The sequence below is a fragment of the Macrobrachium nipponense genome, chromosome 14 (genome assembly GCF_015104395.2).
Source record: "Macrobrachium nipponense isolate FS-2020 chromosome 14, ASM1510439v2, whole genome shotgun sequence".
Classification (NCBI taxonomy): domain Eukaryota; kingdom Metazoa; phylum Arthropoda; class Malacostraca; order Decapoda; family Palaemonidae; genus Macrobrachium; species Macrobrachium nipponense.
In genome coordinates, this window is record NC_087207.1 from 80,707,763 (window position 1) to 80,725,708 (window position 17,946).

The window sequence follows — 17,946 nt, forward strand, 5'->3', positions numbered from 1 at the left end:
GATCGTTCTGGTGGATGTTTTTTAAAATGTAAAATAATACTCAGATGAGAGTATTTAATACGCCATTATATTTTCCAAATAGTTTATAATTATTTCATTACCAGAAATAAAAACATAGACATGCAAAAGATGGAATGAACAGGAGATATCGAAATTAATGGGCTTCTTGAAATGCTTGGAGGGGGAACAACGACAAGGTGTGTTGGACATTAGCCGCTGCAGCGCTGAAGCAACAAATGGAGGGAAGAAAGTGAGCAAGCATGAGCCGGGGGTTTGGGGGGGCGGGTTGTTTTTAGCCAAGACGTACCGATCTGGTCAGGTCTAAAGACTATCACCCAATAATTTGAGACACTAAATAAACCTTTAGTATACAGTTTTGCAACATCTACATCGTTTGAAACATGTTTACACCTACACACTTTTTTAATACAGGCAGTTACAGCATGGATCTGCAATAAGATGCCTGAAAACACGCCAAAAGCTAAGGACGGCATTGGCGTATGCCGTGGTCCGCCAAAGTCGTACGTAGCTGCCAGGTTTTTAAACTTTTCAAAATCTTGTGCGGCGTCTGGCGGCCTGATGAAGTCGCACGAAACTGTAAGCAGTGTGGCACAGTGCCACAACAAAAAAGGTAAGAACCCATACATGCCGCGCCACACTGCACCACACTGCACCACACGTGGCCAGGTGCGGGTTCTTACCTCCTGTGCAGGAGTGTTACGGCGTGGTGTTACTGCTGCGTGCGGCGCCCTTATTAATCATACATGATTAATACGTGCCGCGCACATGTTGCAGGGCGTGCAGCGTGTTACGGCGCCTCCCTAGGTAGATTGTAGGGAAGGTTGCTGCGGGCAGCCTGGGGAGGCTAAAAGAGGCTGGACAGAACACGGGGCATCATTCGCACTCTGACAGCCTGTCAACACGCAAACCCAGCCACCTCTCTCGGGCCACTTGACACGAAGACGCCTCTTTGGAAGACCACCCCTATGCCTACCCAGGAGTCCCAGGACACCCAGGAACCCCAGGACATCCAGCCTGCACAACCGGAGGAGATGTCTGAAGACCATGATGAATAGCTGCCCATAGAGCCCACCCTATCCTCACTTGTTGAAACCCAGGACACCGGAGGCCCAAGTGGTATCGCAGTGCAGCCGAAGAAACGATACCGCCCCAGCAATAAGGACATACAAGACTACCCGTTCACGCCTGAGGACAAGGAGATGATTGTCTAATTCTTCAAGTCACACCCTACCTTATACGACTAGGAGGACAGACAATGGTCCAATCCGAAGTGGAAGGAGGAACTCTGGTGTGAACAGGCAGCAAATTTTACAAATTGCACCTTCCAGCAAGTTCGGAAGTACTTCGAGGCCCGCCATACCAACATCGAGAAGAGGGAGCACAAGAGTGGGTCGTCTGTTCAGTACAGGACAGTATAGGAATAGGAGGAGGATGTTATGACTACGTGGGCATTCCTGGGAGGTCACATTGCTCTCGAACCCACAATAACAAGCAATTGATTCTCACCTGTATCCTCCCACAGAACCGATGCAGACGATTCCTCCAGTGGTGACATGTTGGGCCTGTCAGCAACCTCAATCCAGCAGAGGAGGCGGCTGAAGAAGAATAGACCTGGCACATTGACAGAGGAGCGACGGCCATCCGCCTACACACCTGAATCGACTGAAGCACTGCAGACTCAACTGACACAAATTATGACCAGCATCAACACACTCATGCCACAAGCCCAGGACAATACTCATTGTGACATCACCATATTCGTCCAGTACTTTTCTCAACGTTTGGAGTACGTGCCTCGATGATACCAGAAGCCCTTCTTTGAGCAAGTCATCAAGCTTTGCCACAGTTTGGAGGGACCCGAAGAAGAGGACGCCATGACGATAGAGGCCATGTTGAGAAAGGAATGCAGACGAAACCAGGAAATACCACCGTTTCAGCACTCCAACTGATTCCGGGATCATCACACCAAAGGCTCACATCTCAACCCCAATCTGTCTACTTCCAATATGATCCCCTCCCTCAACAGCAGCCGCAGCAGCAGCAGTTCTCTCATCAGCAGGTGTACCCGACACACCGTCATTCTTCCCTAGTGGACTGTCGACACCACTGAAATTCTCTCCTAGACCTTCAACTTCTTCTATGTCGCCGCTAATCAACAGTCTCTTGGCAGACTTGCGGCCCCTTCCCCTGGTGCCAGTCTTGCAACCCCCAAAACTACTGCCGCAGATGACACCCCACCTACGACTTGCCTATCTCCCCATGTGAAAAGGAGGACAATAACCCCGAGACAATGGAGGGATAGAATAACAAACAATTTATAAATAAATAAACAATTTTTTCCTAATATTAAATATTTTTTGTATATTTTATAGCATTCATAATGTTTCCTTTCGTAATAAATGTGTTGCAATATTGACTTGCATTTACATTTTCCTTATTGATGCTAAATTTATGTCATGACAATATATATGATGATATGATTGGGTGAAATGAAATTGAATAATGAAAGAGCATGGCCATAAAGAATAATGACATGAAGAAATTTAACGGGAAATATAACATGAAATATGATATGTGAAATATGAAATATGAAATAAATAGAACTCGGAAAATAATGTGAACTATAAAATGAAATTGAATAATGAAAGAGCATGGCCATAAAGAATAATAACATGAAGAAATATAACAGGAAGTATAACATGAAATATGATATGTGAAATATGAAATATGAAATAAATAGAACTCGGAAAATAACGAACTATAAAATGATATTGAATAATGAAAGAGCATGGCCATAAAGAATAATAACATGAAGAAATATAACAGGAAATATAACATGAAATATGATATCTGAAATATGAAATATGATATAAATAGAACTCTGAAAATAACCTGAACTATAAAATGAAATGTAGCATGAAGTAAATAGGGTCATCAAATGATATAATAACATACAAGGTAAAGAACAATAATATAATATTGAGAACATGATCAAATGAACATGAACACATACAAATGACAATGAAACAATAATTAACATTGACTGGACATGGTTATTAACAGGGGAACAATAAAGACATATTGAATTCAGTTGATAATATATGACCTGGTACGATGTTATGGTATTGGTCCTCATGGTCGACATCGGTGCTAGCACATGGGTAGCATTGCAGTGCAAGGTTGTGCATGACACATGCGCACAAAGTTACCTTCTTGAAAACCTTTATAGCCTGTTGCATCGTCGTCCCGAAGACTGCAGCAGGCCGAATGTGTTTTCCACCACACAACGGGCCCTAGATAATCTGTAGCTGTATAGTAGTTTGGTGGGATCTTGTGATTGGTGGGAGTAGTTACGGCTTCAACATCCACGACTTGAGAGCGAAGGCATCGTCGGCGACAGTCATGTGGGAGGGGATGGGTTTGTCGTTGTTAGGCAGATTTTTGTCTTGAGGGAGTCCTGCTCAATTATTTGTTATGGTCCTGGCCAGGTTGCACTTCTGCCAAGGTTCCTCCATCCCCAGTACCTCCTTCTGCACCAACGTAGATGTACAGGAACCTGTATTTTGCATTGGTGAGGGACATGAGGACGATGCTGTGGAACTTCTTGTAATTGAAGTACAGTGATCCTCAATCTTTGTGTTTCTTGATTGCGACATGCTTCCCATCCAAGGATCCCACACAATTGAATTAGTTCCACTTTGAGGTGAATGGTTTTGCTACATCGTTCCGTGCTTCTGCTGTCTTGAGGCACTTCATTTTTTCTGGTTTGTATGTGTCGATAATGGCTTGGCAGACTAATGGGATAAACCAGCATATGGAACACTTGGAGACTCTGAAGCTGTATTGGAGACTTGGATAGTCGTTACCACTTGCCAGGAGAGAGTGACCGCCAACTTTAGTCCCACATATTGTGCATTATGCATTTTCGTGTCCTTCTCCAAAATGAGCATCAGCCTTTTTACCATCTCCTCGAACAATTCAGGGTAGATGTGTAGGAAGTTCTTGTGTCCTTTGCGGTCCTCCTTGTTCAGTTCTTGTAGCAGCTGGTCGTAGTCTCCATGCAGTTGTCGCTGTGTCAGCCACTACCAAACCCAAATCCACCCTGCCCTGCTGTCCTTTTATGCATATTTGTCCAGGTGGGTGTAGCACTGTAGTACTTGTTCTCAACCCGTCAATGACCTGGACTGCACAGAGACATAGGACAGCTACCAAAAATCTCTGGATCTCCTGGGATGAGAGGCTGTGAAGGTCCATAATACATGCTGGCTGGGCGTGGGATGAAGGATGTGCTTGGCAGGCTTCTATATATACCCCTGGTTCATATTGAAGACGGTGTGGCACGGTGTATGTGCAACAATCATGCAGCGTTCCACATCGTTTCGTGCATATGTGTGCACACTCCGCAACAACTCTGTAAGCCACCCGCAACACACTGCTACACGGAGTAACAAAGCCGCAAGAGGGTGTGCCATGGCATATGAACCCACACCATAAAACCGCATAACATCGTAACACTGCGCCAGACACCGCAACGTCACTGCAACAACACACCGTAACATGCCCATAACACACCACACTGGTCCGCGGAATGCCACCCAATGGCAGCCATTTCGACTCACACTACGTCAATTTTCTGCCCGTAACACAAAGGTGAATAGGTTTAAACCTACCTTTATACCCCACTAATATATATTATTGCACCGATGCACACATTCACTGTATTTCATTTCACATAATCTATTTTCACCAAGAGTTTCGGAAACAATATAATAGATATAATATAAGAAATATAGCAAATTAAAATACTTATATAAGTAGCCTAGATGGTTGCAAGGAGCAGATCCAAGTGGCCCATCACACTCAAATACTGGTAATTCAACTAAGTTATGTCATAAATACAAATCCTGTAGTACTAGATTAATTAACATATCCATTAATGTGTTCTTAGCATAGATTAATTAATAAAACAATACTCTTGCAAAATTGATGCTTTGCTGACTCATGCTACCCATTGCCACAAACCCTGGTGTGTAATATCTTTGTGACTAGATTCGTATATTATTTGTAATAGAGGTAACTATAATCCAGTCAATCTAGATTAAAAGTAGATGCAGCCAAGCACAAATTGATAGAGTAGCCATGTACGGTCTTGTGATCCTTAGCCACATCCAAATAATATATCAAACGTTTACCATTATTCAAATAGTGGATCCAGGTGATATAAGGCGGAGTACAGAATGACATGAAGAGAGAGAGAGAGAGAGAGAGAGAGAGAGAGAGAGAGAGAGAGAAAGAGAGATATTTCTGTCTGAATAATATGAATATGAACAGTCAGTTTCGACAATATTTAAGGCTTTTTAATATATAAAATATAATAACGATTTAATTAAATAAGTTATGATAAGATATCATAATAATCATTCTCTAAAACACATATGATAACATATTTCTTAAAGCAGAAGGTCTCATATATATTCATTAGATTAATAACTAAACAGGAATAAAAGCTCTCTGTCTGTCTCTCTCTCTGTCTCTCTCTCTGTCTCTCTCCTTTTGTCCGTATAAATTTCATTCATTATTGCATTTATTTGCCAGATTGCTGTAATTTCCCTCCTCCTCCCATTTGAACAATTCTAACTATGTGTATATATATATATATAATATATATATATATATATATATATATATATATATATATATATATATATATATATATATATATATATATTAATATCTGCCTTTCATAATATCCATCCTAATAGATATCTTGGGGTGAAAAAAAAGGAAGATACATATCTAACACATAATTTTTTTCCTTTATCCCGAAACTACCAATAAATGTCTTTCGGTGAGAAATATTTACCATTTATTTTTTTTAGTAACACCTCTGAAATTGCAAAGGAACCTTTATATAATGTTAATATTCGCTTGTGCGCTTTGGGGAAATATTAATTCCTGTCAATTTATAAGACACTCCTTTAAAAGCAAAATGTAAGGTCAGAGAGAGAGAGAGAATATGAAAATTAAATCGTAAGAAATAATCTTACTTGATTAGTTGCATTGCTACGATACTAATAAAGGGGGCGCTGGGATAACGCTTAGGCCATAATATAGAAATATGAATATCGCATTCATTCTAGAAAGCATAATTGTTTTATTGGAACTAGTAACCAGCAACACAAGCTAATATTGAAGATAATTACATTGGTAGTAAGTGCAGTGAGAAATTGCAAACCTCTGGGAATTCAATTAATATATTTACAAAATATTATGAACCAGTAATTTCTTTTATTGATACAAGATCAAAGTTAAAAAAGTTACAAATATATAATTAGCCAGTCTTTTACTTCGAAAACAGCAAGAAGCATGGGTAATTAAAAAAATTAAAAAAAGTTGGTTAAAAAAACAAAGAATATATAAATATATATATATATATCTATTATATATTATATATATAATATATATATATATATATATATATAATATATATATATATATATATATATAAATGGGATATGGGAAGCGTTGCTATCAACCAACATACAACAAGGAGCTGAAGGAGACGTCATGTACTAGTAATTGTCCATTTATTAATCATGCTGACGTTACGAGGACACAGCCTCATTTTCAAAGCTGAAAAACGTAATTATAATATATAAAAAAATTACAAAGACTTAGGAATTAAGAAATTTACAATTTAAAAAATATTTACACTTTAAACAAAAATAAAAAAAATAAGAAAACTAATATGCAACAGACAGAATGAAACAGACCGCTACCTTTTAGGACGGGAACCAAGGACCTAATCACAAAAAAGCAGAGACAGGGCCCGGGGCATACTCAAGACAGGTATAGTCTTGTGGAGGTAGTTTGAATGTTTATATAAAATTCAGGATTAGTTAATTTATTGCCTGTTCTGTAACTAACTCCCCGATGACAATCAATTCTGACTTTTAGTAGGCGACGAGAAGCCCCCACATATTTCCCCACCTTACATTTAGGGCAAGTATATAAATAAACGACATTGAAAGTCATCAAGGAGCTTAGTTTGTCTTATGTTTAAAAAGAGAAGCAATGGTTAACGGGTTCTTGGGTATAACTCTACTGTTAACTGCCAGAAGGTGTCGGTGAATAAGGTCATTTAACTGAACATAAAAGGGCTTATCATGAATAAAAGGAATACTGAAGTAAAATGCTATCTTGGGTACAGTAGGAATATTAAAAACAAGAACAAACTTACCATTAAGAAAATTATACAATTGTTTAAAAAAAAAGCTTGGATGGGTAGCAATTTTCTAAAAAATACTTCTGGAGAAATGAGATTTTTTTTAAACAATTGTATAATTTTCTTAATGGTAAGTTTGTTCCTGTTTTTAATGTTCCTACTGTACATAAGTTGGCATTTTACTTCAGTATTCCTTTAAGTCATGATAAGCCCTTTTATGTTCAGTTAAATGACCTTATTCACCGACACCTTTCGGCAGTTAACAGTAGAGCTATACCCAAGAACCCGTTAACCATTGCTTCTCTTTTTAAACATAAAGACAAACTAAGCTCCTTGATGACTTCTAATGTCGTTTATTTATATACTTGCTAAAAATGTAAGGTGGGGAAATATGTGGGCGCTTCTCGTCGCTTACTAAAAGTGAGAATTATGCACTGCGTTCCTCTCGACATGACGGCGCTTGTTGAGTTCAGTATCACCATACCTGACGATTTTAAAACAATCATGAGAACAGGCACCTCCTACACGTGCGCGAATGCCTCCTTGCTTCAGAACTTCTCGAAGGAGATGCGTTTTCCTTTCCTTTAACTTTGCAATAATGCGATTACCATGACAGCCACCTTTCAGGGCAAGAAGGGAATGATCTCTCCGAGCCAGGCTCGGCGGTGCGACGCCGGTCTTGTTGCTGGCTATGCAGTTCCCTCAAGGAATTTTGATACACAACGTAAGGTCATTGAATAATCCATATATATATATATATATATATATATATATATATATATATATATATATATATATATATATATATATATATATATATGGATTGTTCAATAACCATACGTTGTGTATCAAAATTCCTGGAGAGAACTGCATAGCCAGCAGCAAGACCGACGTCGACCGCCAAGCCTGGCTAGGAGAGATCATTCCCTTCTTGCCCTGAAAGGTGGCTGTCAAAGTAATCGCATTATACCACGAGTTTATGGAAATATTTCGAGAGATGAAAGAAAAGGCCATTCTAAGCAGAAAATGTTCTATAGACATATGCATTTTAAGGCTACGTTTATTGGTGAGGTAAATTTAAAAGATAACTGTTATCATTAAAGGGCCAAGTAAAACGGCGCACACGTGATGTCAGAGTATGCACGGCTATGGGGTGGGGAGAGGAATGGTCACTTCACTTGCTACTCTTTCATTGCTTTTCCGCCAAAAGCGTGGTGGGGTTACAGGTTATGGATTTCTTATTCACTTTGTGAGCAAATAACTGGATATAATGCCTAACCATTCCAGTAATGTGGAATATGCAGATATGATGTTCATTTATTGGTTTTGCAACAATGGATTCCACTGTCATTAATAAAGGCAATCAGCGATTAGGCCGATGTGATGTGAATGAAATACTTCCATATCAAATGTATTCTGCAGATACTGAACAATGCAAGTATCATTGAAACCTCCTCCCTCTCCATCAATGGTGTCCACTGGAATCCGATAAAGGAAAGAAAAGGAAGCCGAATGGAATCTCTTCTCCATCAAAGATAGGTCTATTTATTAAACACCTAATAAAGATTTAAAAAGCATTTTCAAAAATCTCTCGTTCTCCATCAAAAGTATTCATCGTACAACAGTCAAAGGGAAAAACTCACTTAAGAAAATGCTTTCGTCTGTGTCAGATGAAAAAGAATGAGAACGTTATGGAAAATTCAATTACTTCAGTGTTTCCTAGAAAAGGTACTACACATTATATTGATGCTCAATAACCTCCCTACCTGCATTCCCTTTCATTATCACTCATTTAACAAAGGCCTAGTCCTGACTCCTGTTTCAACAATTCCGTGATATTTACACTATTTTCTTCACAATTAAAGCTAATGATTAAAATTAGTTTACAACGAAGTCTGTTCACAGGTGATTTACTAATTGAAGGGACTATAATGTTACATTTTTCAAAAAATATGTGAGTAAAACTGATAATTAAAAGACTTGCAATCCAGTTCTCCTTGACTCCTCAGATATCGCATACGCCATGTTGGCCTAGGGCAACGTTATAGAAATCTTATTAGTTTTAAAATTTGCCCACAGATGAACGAAGCCTTAAAATACATATGTCAATAAAACATTTTCTGCTCAGAATTACCTTTTCTTTCATTTCTCGAAATATTTTCATAAACTCTTGTTACACACTGTTATATATATATATATATATATATATATATATATATATATATATATATATATATATATATATATATATATATGAATTTTTATCACATCACCGTGATTCATATAAATCATTCGAACTACAAATGTCCTTTAATACCTAATTCGCTCTACCTCGGAATTGATATATTTCCATATGTGTACCAAGGGGGAATTTTTTAGTTGATAATAATTTCGTACCCCCATGGGATCGAACCACCGTCCAGTTGGACGGGAACGAAATCAGGATCGGACAGTGACGCTACCGAAACGGCTATCAGAGAGCCGTTTCGGTAGCGTCACTGTCCGATCCTGATTTCGAAATTATTATCAACTAAAAATTCCCCCTTGGTACATATATGAAAATATGTCACTTCCGAGGTAGAGCGAATTAGATATTAAAGGACATTTGTAGCTCGAATGATATATATATATATATATATATATATATATATATATATATATATATATATATATATATATATATATAGTATATGTATATGTATGTATGTACGTATGTATGTATGTGTGCGTGTGTATGTACATGAATAAACAAATTAAATATTAATACCCAAAATCACATATATATTGAAATAGGGCATTAATAAGCATAATGGATATGATGAGGATAGCTACCACGAAGTAAAAAGACGAACTAGCTGTTCGATTATTGCGCTTTTATATATCAATTATTGAAACAAAATTATTACCTAAACCCTTTGTAGGGAAGAGACATAAAGTTAGGGCTCGCAATGATCCTAAAATATGTATATTTGCTATAATACCACTTTCTTTATAACTTTAATAATAAATGGTTAGCCTTTGCTATCTGTTTCTGTTCTATAAAGTTAATTAGTCACTAATTTTGTTTGAATAGACATTATATAAACGTTCAGTGTATGGAACAGTTGGTACAGTCAATTGGCATTATATATATATATATATATATATATATATATATATATATATATATATATATATATATATATATATATATATATTATATATATGGGGATACAATCCACAATGAAGTAAATTCCTCTTGTAGTTTAAAATATATAGTACTTGTATAGGATTAGAGCTATTCGACCATCAACTGTGGTCTTGTTCACTAAAGTGTGATATGTCACCTCAAGGAACTAACAAGTAAGAGCACAAACATTTGAAAAAACAACGGTTAGGTAACAGCTAGTTCATATTATGAATGATCAGGCGGTTGAGCCCTCGTTCTTTCCAGAATTCGTCTTGATCTTCGTGGGGGAATGTTTCTATTGTCAACTGCTAGTTCTATGGTGGTTGGGTGGTTTGTTGGAGAAATGACCTGAGTGGAGTAAACAGGAGAGGAAGCAGCATCGTTATTGGCACATATATTTCTAAAGTTTGAAATTTTCCCTTTCCTACATATCTCTTCACAAATAGCTGTATTTTCTGTAATGCCAGTATTTCCTGCAAAGGTCTCGTTTAAACGAGACCTTTGCAGGAAATACTGGCATTACAGAAAATACAGCTATTTGTGAAGAGATATGTAGGAAAGGGAAAATTTCAAACCTTAGAAATATATGTGCCAATAACGATGCTGCTTCCTCTCCTGTTTACTCCACTCAGGTCATTTCTCCAACAAACCACCCAACCACCATAGAACAAGCAGTTGACAATAGAAACATTCCCCCACGAAGATCAAGACGAATTCTAGAAAGAACGAGGGCTCAACCGCCTGATCATTCATAATATGAACTAGCTGTTACCTAACCGTTGTTTTTTCAAATGTTTGTGCTCTTACTTGTTAGTTCCTTGAGGTGACATATCACACTTTAGTGAACAAGACCACAGTTGATGGTCGAAAGCTCTAATCCTATACAAGTATTATATATTTTAAACTACAAGAGGAATTTACTTCATTGTGGATTGTATCCCCATTTACTTAGGGGTACGACATAGTACCTGGCTTCTGCATATATATATATATATATATATATATATATATATATATATATATATATATATATATATATTAATATCTGCCTTTCATAGTATCCACCCTAATAGATATCTTGACTACTGATAGCTGGGGTGAAAAAGGAAGATACATATCTAATACGTAATCTTTTTTTCTTTATCCCGAAACTACCAATAACTGTCTTTCGGTGAGAAATATTTACCATTTATTTTATTTAGTAGTACCTCTGAAATTGCAAGTGAACCTTTATGTAATGTTAATATTCGCTTGTGCGCTTTGGGGAAATATTAGTTCCTGCCACTGTGGTAGGCACAGCTGCAGTATATTTATAAGACACTCTTTGAAATGTAAAACGTAAGGTCACAGAGAGAGAGAGAGAGAGAGAGAGAGAGAGAGAGAGAGAGAGAGAGAGAGAGAGAGAGAGATATGAAAATTAAATCGTAGGAGATAATCTTACTTGATTAGTTGCATTGCAACGATACTAATAAAGGGGGCGCTGGGATAACGCTTAGGCCATAATATAGAAATATGAATACCACATTCATTCTAGAAATAAGCATAATTGTATTATTGGAACTAGTAATTGAAACAATTGTAATGCTGAAGCTGAAACCAGCAACACAAACTCATATTGAAGATAATTACATTGCTAGTAAGTGCAGTGATAAATTGCAAACCTCTGGGAATTCAATTAATGTATTTACAAAATATTATGAACCAGTAATATTTTTTATTGATGCAAGATCAGAGTAAAAAAAAAAAGTTACAAATAAATAATTAGCCAGTTTTTTTGCTTCGAAAACAGCAAGAAGCATTAACCGAAAAAAGTATATGGGTAATTATAAAAAAAGTTGGTTAAAAAAAAAAACAATATATATATATATATATATATATATATATATATAGTTTTTTTTTACCAACTTTTTTATAATTACCCATCTATTTTTTTCGGTTAATGCTTCTTCCTGTTTTCGAAGCAAAAAAACTGGCTAATTATATATTTGTAACTTTTTTAACTAAAGGATTTGTATATAAAATTTCATGTAAGTCTTGTGACAACTTTTACATTGACTAAACGGGTAAAGCACTGGAAAATGGAATAGAACAATATAAACAAAAATGTGTTAGATATGCACAGGGAAACAGTCTGGATTTTTACATGTTAGTGAGAACAATCATGCTATTAACTGGGAAGTGGCAGAAAGGAATGTGTACTCTAATAACACACTGGAAAGGAATATCATCGAATCTAGCTTTATAGAAGAAAGTTATAACCATAATATGAACTACAGTCAAGGGATGTACAAACTTGACTCTTTAATATGAAAAGACAGGTGTAAATTGTTTAAATTTTAAGGTAGGCAGTAGAGATGCATGGAAATAGGATTATCATATTTGTAAACAAGGTAAGGGGCAGCAATGCTAATGAGATTTCCAACCCCGCCTACCTGACACCTGTCAGGAGGAGGTTTGTAGTCTCCAACGGTAGGTACGTTTATTGGTTGTGACTCTTGAGAGCATATTGTAGATTTTACCCAGAGATGAGTTTTGAAGGCCACTCATACCTTGACACCAGCATGTTGGTGGATCTGTAGTCTCAAACGGTTGTGTGCATGTTCGTAAGTGCTGTCTCTGTAGTATATATATTTTTGGCTTCTATTACAATGTATCAATCCCTCATCAATGGCTTGGAAATAAAGTCGAAACCTGTCAGGACCTACACCCCGTCTCTTATTTTTCACCTTTGGATATGTGTAATAAATGAATAACGTGCTGAAGTTATTATAATTATATAATGATATAATATATATATATATATATATATATGATATATTTATATATATAATATAGTAATATTATTATATAATATATATTATTATATATATATATGATATATATAGATTATAATATATATTATATATATATAATATATATATATAATATACGTATATATATATATATATATATATATGTATATTATATATTTATATATATTTCTATATATATGGATATATATATATATATATATATATATATATACATATACACACACACATATATATATATATATATAATATATATATATATATATATATATATATATATATATATATATATATATATATATATATACACATATATATATATATATATATATATATATATATATATATATATATATATATATATATATATATATATATATATATACATATATATATATATATATATATATATATATATATATATATATATATATATATATATATATATATATATATATACATATATATATATATATATATATATATATATATATATATATATATATATATATATATATATATATATATACATATACATATACATATATATATATATATATATATATATATATATATATATATATATATATATATATATATATATATATATACATATATATATATATACATATATATATCATATATATATATATATATATATATATATATATATATATACATATATATATATATATATATATATATATATATATATATAATATATATATATATATATATATATATATATATATATATATATATATATATATATATATATATATATATATATATATATATAGCTGAGTTCTTTTTGTCCATACCTAACTGACCGTTTGTGTTGTATTAATCTCTGGGGAAGTGGTTATCCTGTAAATCCGATGTAAGATTGGTCACAGTCTTGGCATGGGATTTCGTAAACCCGGGTGTCCTTGGGGGATGTCTTTTGTTGGATGTTAATCAGGGATTTGGCTAAGGTGTTTGGGTTAGTAAATGCAAAAGGGTTAGATTTTCCGAGGGTCTGAGTCACTGTCTTAATTCTGTCCAGGTGAGGAATTTTTATTTTATTGTTGGGGTTATCTCTGTTCTTATCTCGAGGGGTTTGGTAGAAAATTGCATTTGCTCTTTGAATTCCTTTCTCAGTTATATGGTCAGGATACTTCAAGGACGAAAGTTGCTTACGAATTAGTTCAAATTCTTTTTTCAGGAAATCTGGGGAACAATTTCGTAAGGCTCTTAAGAACAGGTTGCTTTCTAAACCTATCTTGGTAGCAATGTCGTGATAGCTAAAGTAGTGAATGTATGAAAGTGAGAACATTGTTTTTTTGAATATGGTAAATTTGTATTCTGTCGTGTCTCCGATTATTAAAACATCAAGAAAAGGAATTTTGTTGTCTGTTTCCCATTCAACTTTAAATTTGATGCTGGGTACTAATGTGTTTCAATTTGAAAGGAATTCTTTAAAATTTACCCACCTATTATCCCAATATATTAGAATATCATCTACATATCTCATCCACAGCATGTTTTTGGGTTTTATTGCCTCTATTACTGTAGTTTCAAAGTATTCCATGTACAGATTGGCTAAAACAGGACTTAAAGGATTACCCATACTACACCCAAAATTTTGCTTAAAGAATGATTCCCCGAAAGAATATACATTATTAGATGCACATAATTCAACTAACATTATTATTTTGTCAAGTGCCAATGGGAAATGATCTGAATAGGGGGATAATTTTTCCCTCAAAAACTGAAGAACGTCCTATACTGGTACTTTTGTAAATAGGGAATCTATGTCAAGGCTTAAAAGTTTGATGTTGTGGAGTGGTACATGTGCTTCTCTGAATTTGTGACAAAAAACTTCTGAATGTTTAATGTGACTGGGAGAAAAAGTGCCTAAAAAAGGGGAAAGGAGGCCAGCTAACCATTTAGAAATTTTGTAATTGAAAGCTCTGGCACATGGAACGATGGGTCTGAATGGAAGATTGTCTTTGTGTGTTTTGGGAAGGCCATAAATGTAGGGGAGTTGAGGATTAAGTACTTTAAATTTCTCTAATAGTTCAATACTCTTCTTGTCTTGGCCAATTAATCTTACTTTCCAAAAAAAATTCTTTGGGGATGTTTTGGAGGGGATTTTTCGTCCCGACGTAAAATAATATTACTCCCTATTTGAAATAAAACAGTCCCCTCTTAACAATAGCTTCCACAATGATTCTGAGAGATTCGACTCATCACTTTTCCTTCCTAAGTACTGCTGTGGGCCGTTACTCTCCACAGGTATGACTACACCTGATTGCAGCCACATTAAACCGTATAAAATCTTTTTTCAGTTTTCCTCTGAAAATGGGAAAAGAAACTCACAAGACTGCTGAGCATAACTTATTATCATGTAAGTATTTAAATAGCAATTTACTTAAAACTCGAGAACTTTCAGGACCTATCTGTGGACCTTTCTTAAGAGATATGTAAGTGGTCAACTGGGTTAAGGTCCAGTCTTCTGGAACTTCTTGTGGAACTGTCATATATGTGATGGCTGTCCTGGTTTCCATTTTCTTGAGAGTAGTTAATCCTCTCTTGTCATTCTGATGTCCTAGGCTGATGGTCAACCTGATTAACCCTTGTGATAAATGAGTGGTCACTGTTAGAACTTTTACTCTTTTCTTTTTGTTTTGGTTTAGATTCATTGCCTTTAGCTTACCCTAATTTGCCATTTACTATAGTATCGTTTTCATTCCTGTTTTTGATCCTTGACCTGTTTATTCCCAGAGTCCAGTTTTCGGTGACTTTGGAAGTCCCTATGCCCAGGTATGGAAGTCTGATTCTGGCCTTCATGTTTATACAACATCTCTGGGACTACTGCAAGTTAACACCGTATTTCTGGAAGAATTTTTCCTGTTTTGAGCTGGAATTATCCACAACACTACTTCTTCTCTACTTGCTGTACCCTTGGGCCGGTATTTGCCTGGGGGACCTTGCCGAGTGCAGGTATAAGTCGTTACAATTTTATTAATGCTGAGGGACTTGAGTCCGTCGTGTTGTAGTCAGGGCTGATTGCTGACCCTGAGGTCCTGTGGGACATGCTATTCCTGCCTTATAGCCTTTGTCTGTGGACCCTGAAGTCTTGTGGACAAGCTATCCCTGCCTTATTTGTCCGTTGCTGTTGCACCCAATGGTCCAGCAGTGTCTCCTTACTCCATGAGGATCCCCATGGAGGTTTAGACTTTTGGTGGCCACTGTGTTTAATAAAGGGAATTTTCATTAGTATTGTAAATTTTTAGGCTTCTATCTGGCCTACATTTCCTTTCCCTTTCAGAACCCCCTCTTTATTCGATATGTATCTTTTATTTATTCTATCATTAACAGTGTAGGTGATTTGCTTGAATTTTGTTTTCATTATGTGATTGGCATTCCTTTTTTATTGCATTTTCAGATGCTCTGTTAATCATTTATTTTTTTAAATCTCTTTAATAAACTTTAGTATTTCATCTCTGGTATTTGTTATCCCTCACTGTTAATATTGGCACACTGACTGTTATTTCACACTTTGTGACTTTAACTTTAGTGAACACCTGTTAGAAAGAAAGTGTTTATTTTTGTTTTCTGGTTTGATGTTAGCCCTTGAGAGGGGTCATAACAGTTACCAGGGTCTGTTGGGCAGAAAACCTAATCTCCAGGTAAGGGTTAAACTTAACTTCTTTTAATATTAAAGCTGGGCTTATGGGATCTTCTGAGGTGAAACCTTTGTTTCTTTCTATCCCTTTTATCTCCTTGATGAGTGCTCCTTCCACTACCCCCATATGATTGATGTTATTCCTTTTGTATATAAGCCTACCATTTTTAAAATCCATCCTATGGTCTTTTTCCTAACAATGCCTAGCTATAACACCCCTGAGAGTTAGCTGTACTGCCCTCCTGTGTTCTTGGATTCTAGTCCTCATCCCATCCCTGTTTCCCCCCATATATTGTCTCCACAATTGCTGCAATAATTATTAATTATGTATAACACCCCGTTACGTCATATATATTACTGTCTTTTTCTTCTAATTTATTTTTACGCACTGTTATTTTTATGGTATTATAAAATGCATAGACAAAATTATATTTATTTTCTTTCATTTTTGAAATAACTTGTTCCATTTTAGGCATAAAAGGGCGGGCAACTATATTTGCTTGTTTTCTTTACTCCATGTACTCTTTGCATTTCTTCTCAAAATTCCTCCTAGCTTGGTTGAGTATTGAGTACCTTTTTTCTGAACCATTCCAGTTATTTCACGTTTGTGTACTTGCCCTTCAAACGCGAAAGAACTATCACTAACCCATAATTTAATCAACTCAAGGAAGAGACCTATTTCTATGTTTGGATTGAAAATGCCCTCATTACATTTAGTCAGAAGAAATTCTAATATTTTATCTGAGGAGACATTGGTGTTTAAAGCTGTTCATTTATATTCTTGTTCTTAACTTTCTCTATTAAATGTACTGGATGTTTAATATGTGATTCCGAAAATATGCCCGAGTATATTCCTAATTCTCCTGCTAACAACACCGCTAAGTCTTTGTTATGAGCTATCTTGCTAGAAACACTTGGGCGTAGTAGGCAGCCATTCTTGAGTATTTTAGGGCTGCCATATATATATACAAGTCCAGGCAATTTAATTGATAATAATTTATTGCATAGCATGTCCTTCCCATTACCTAGTTTACTGATTATTTCCTTCACA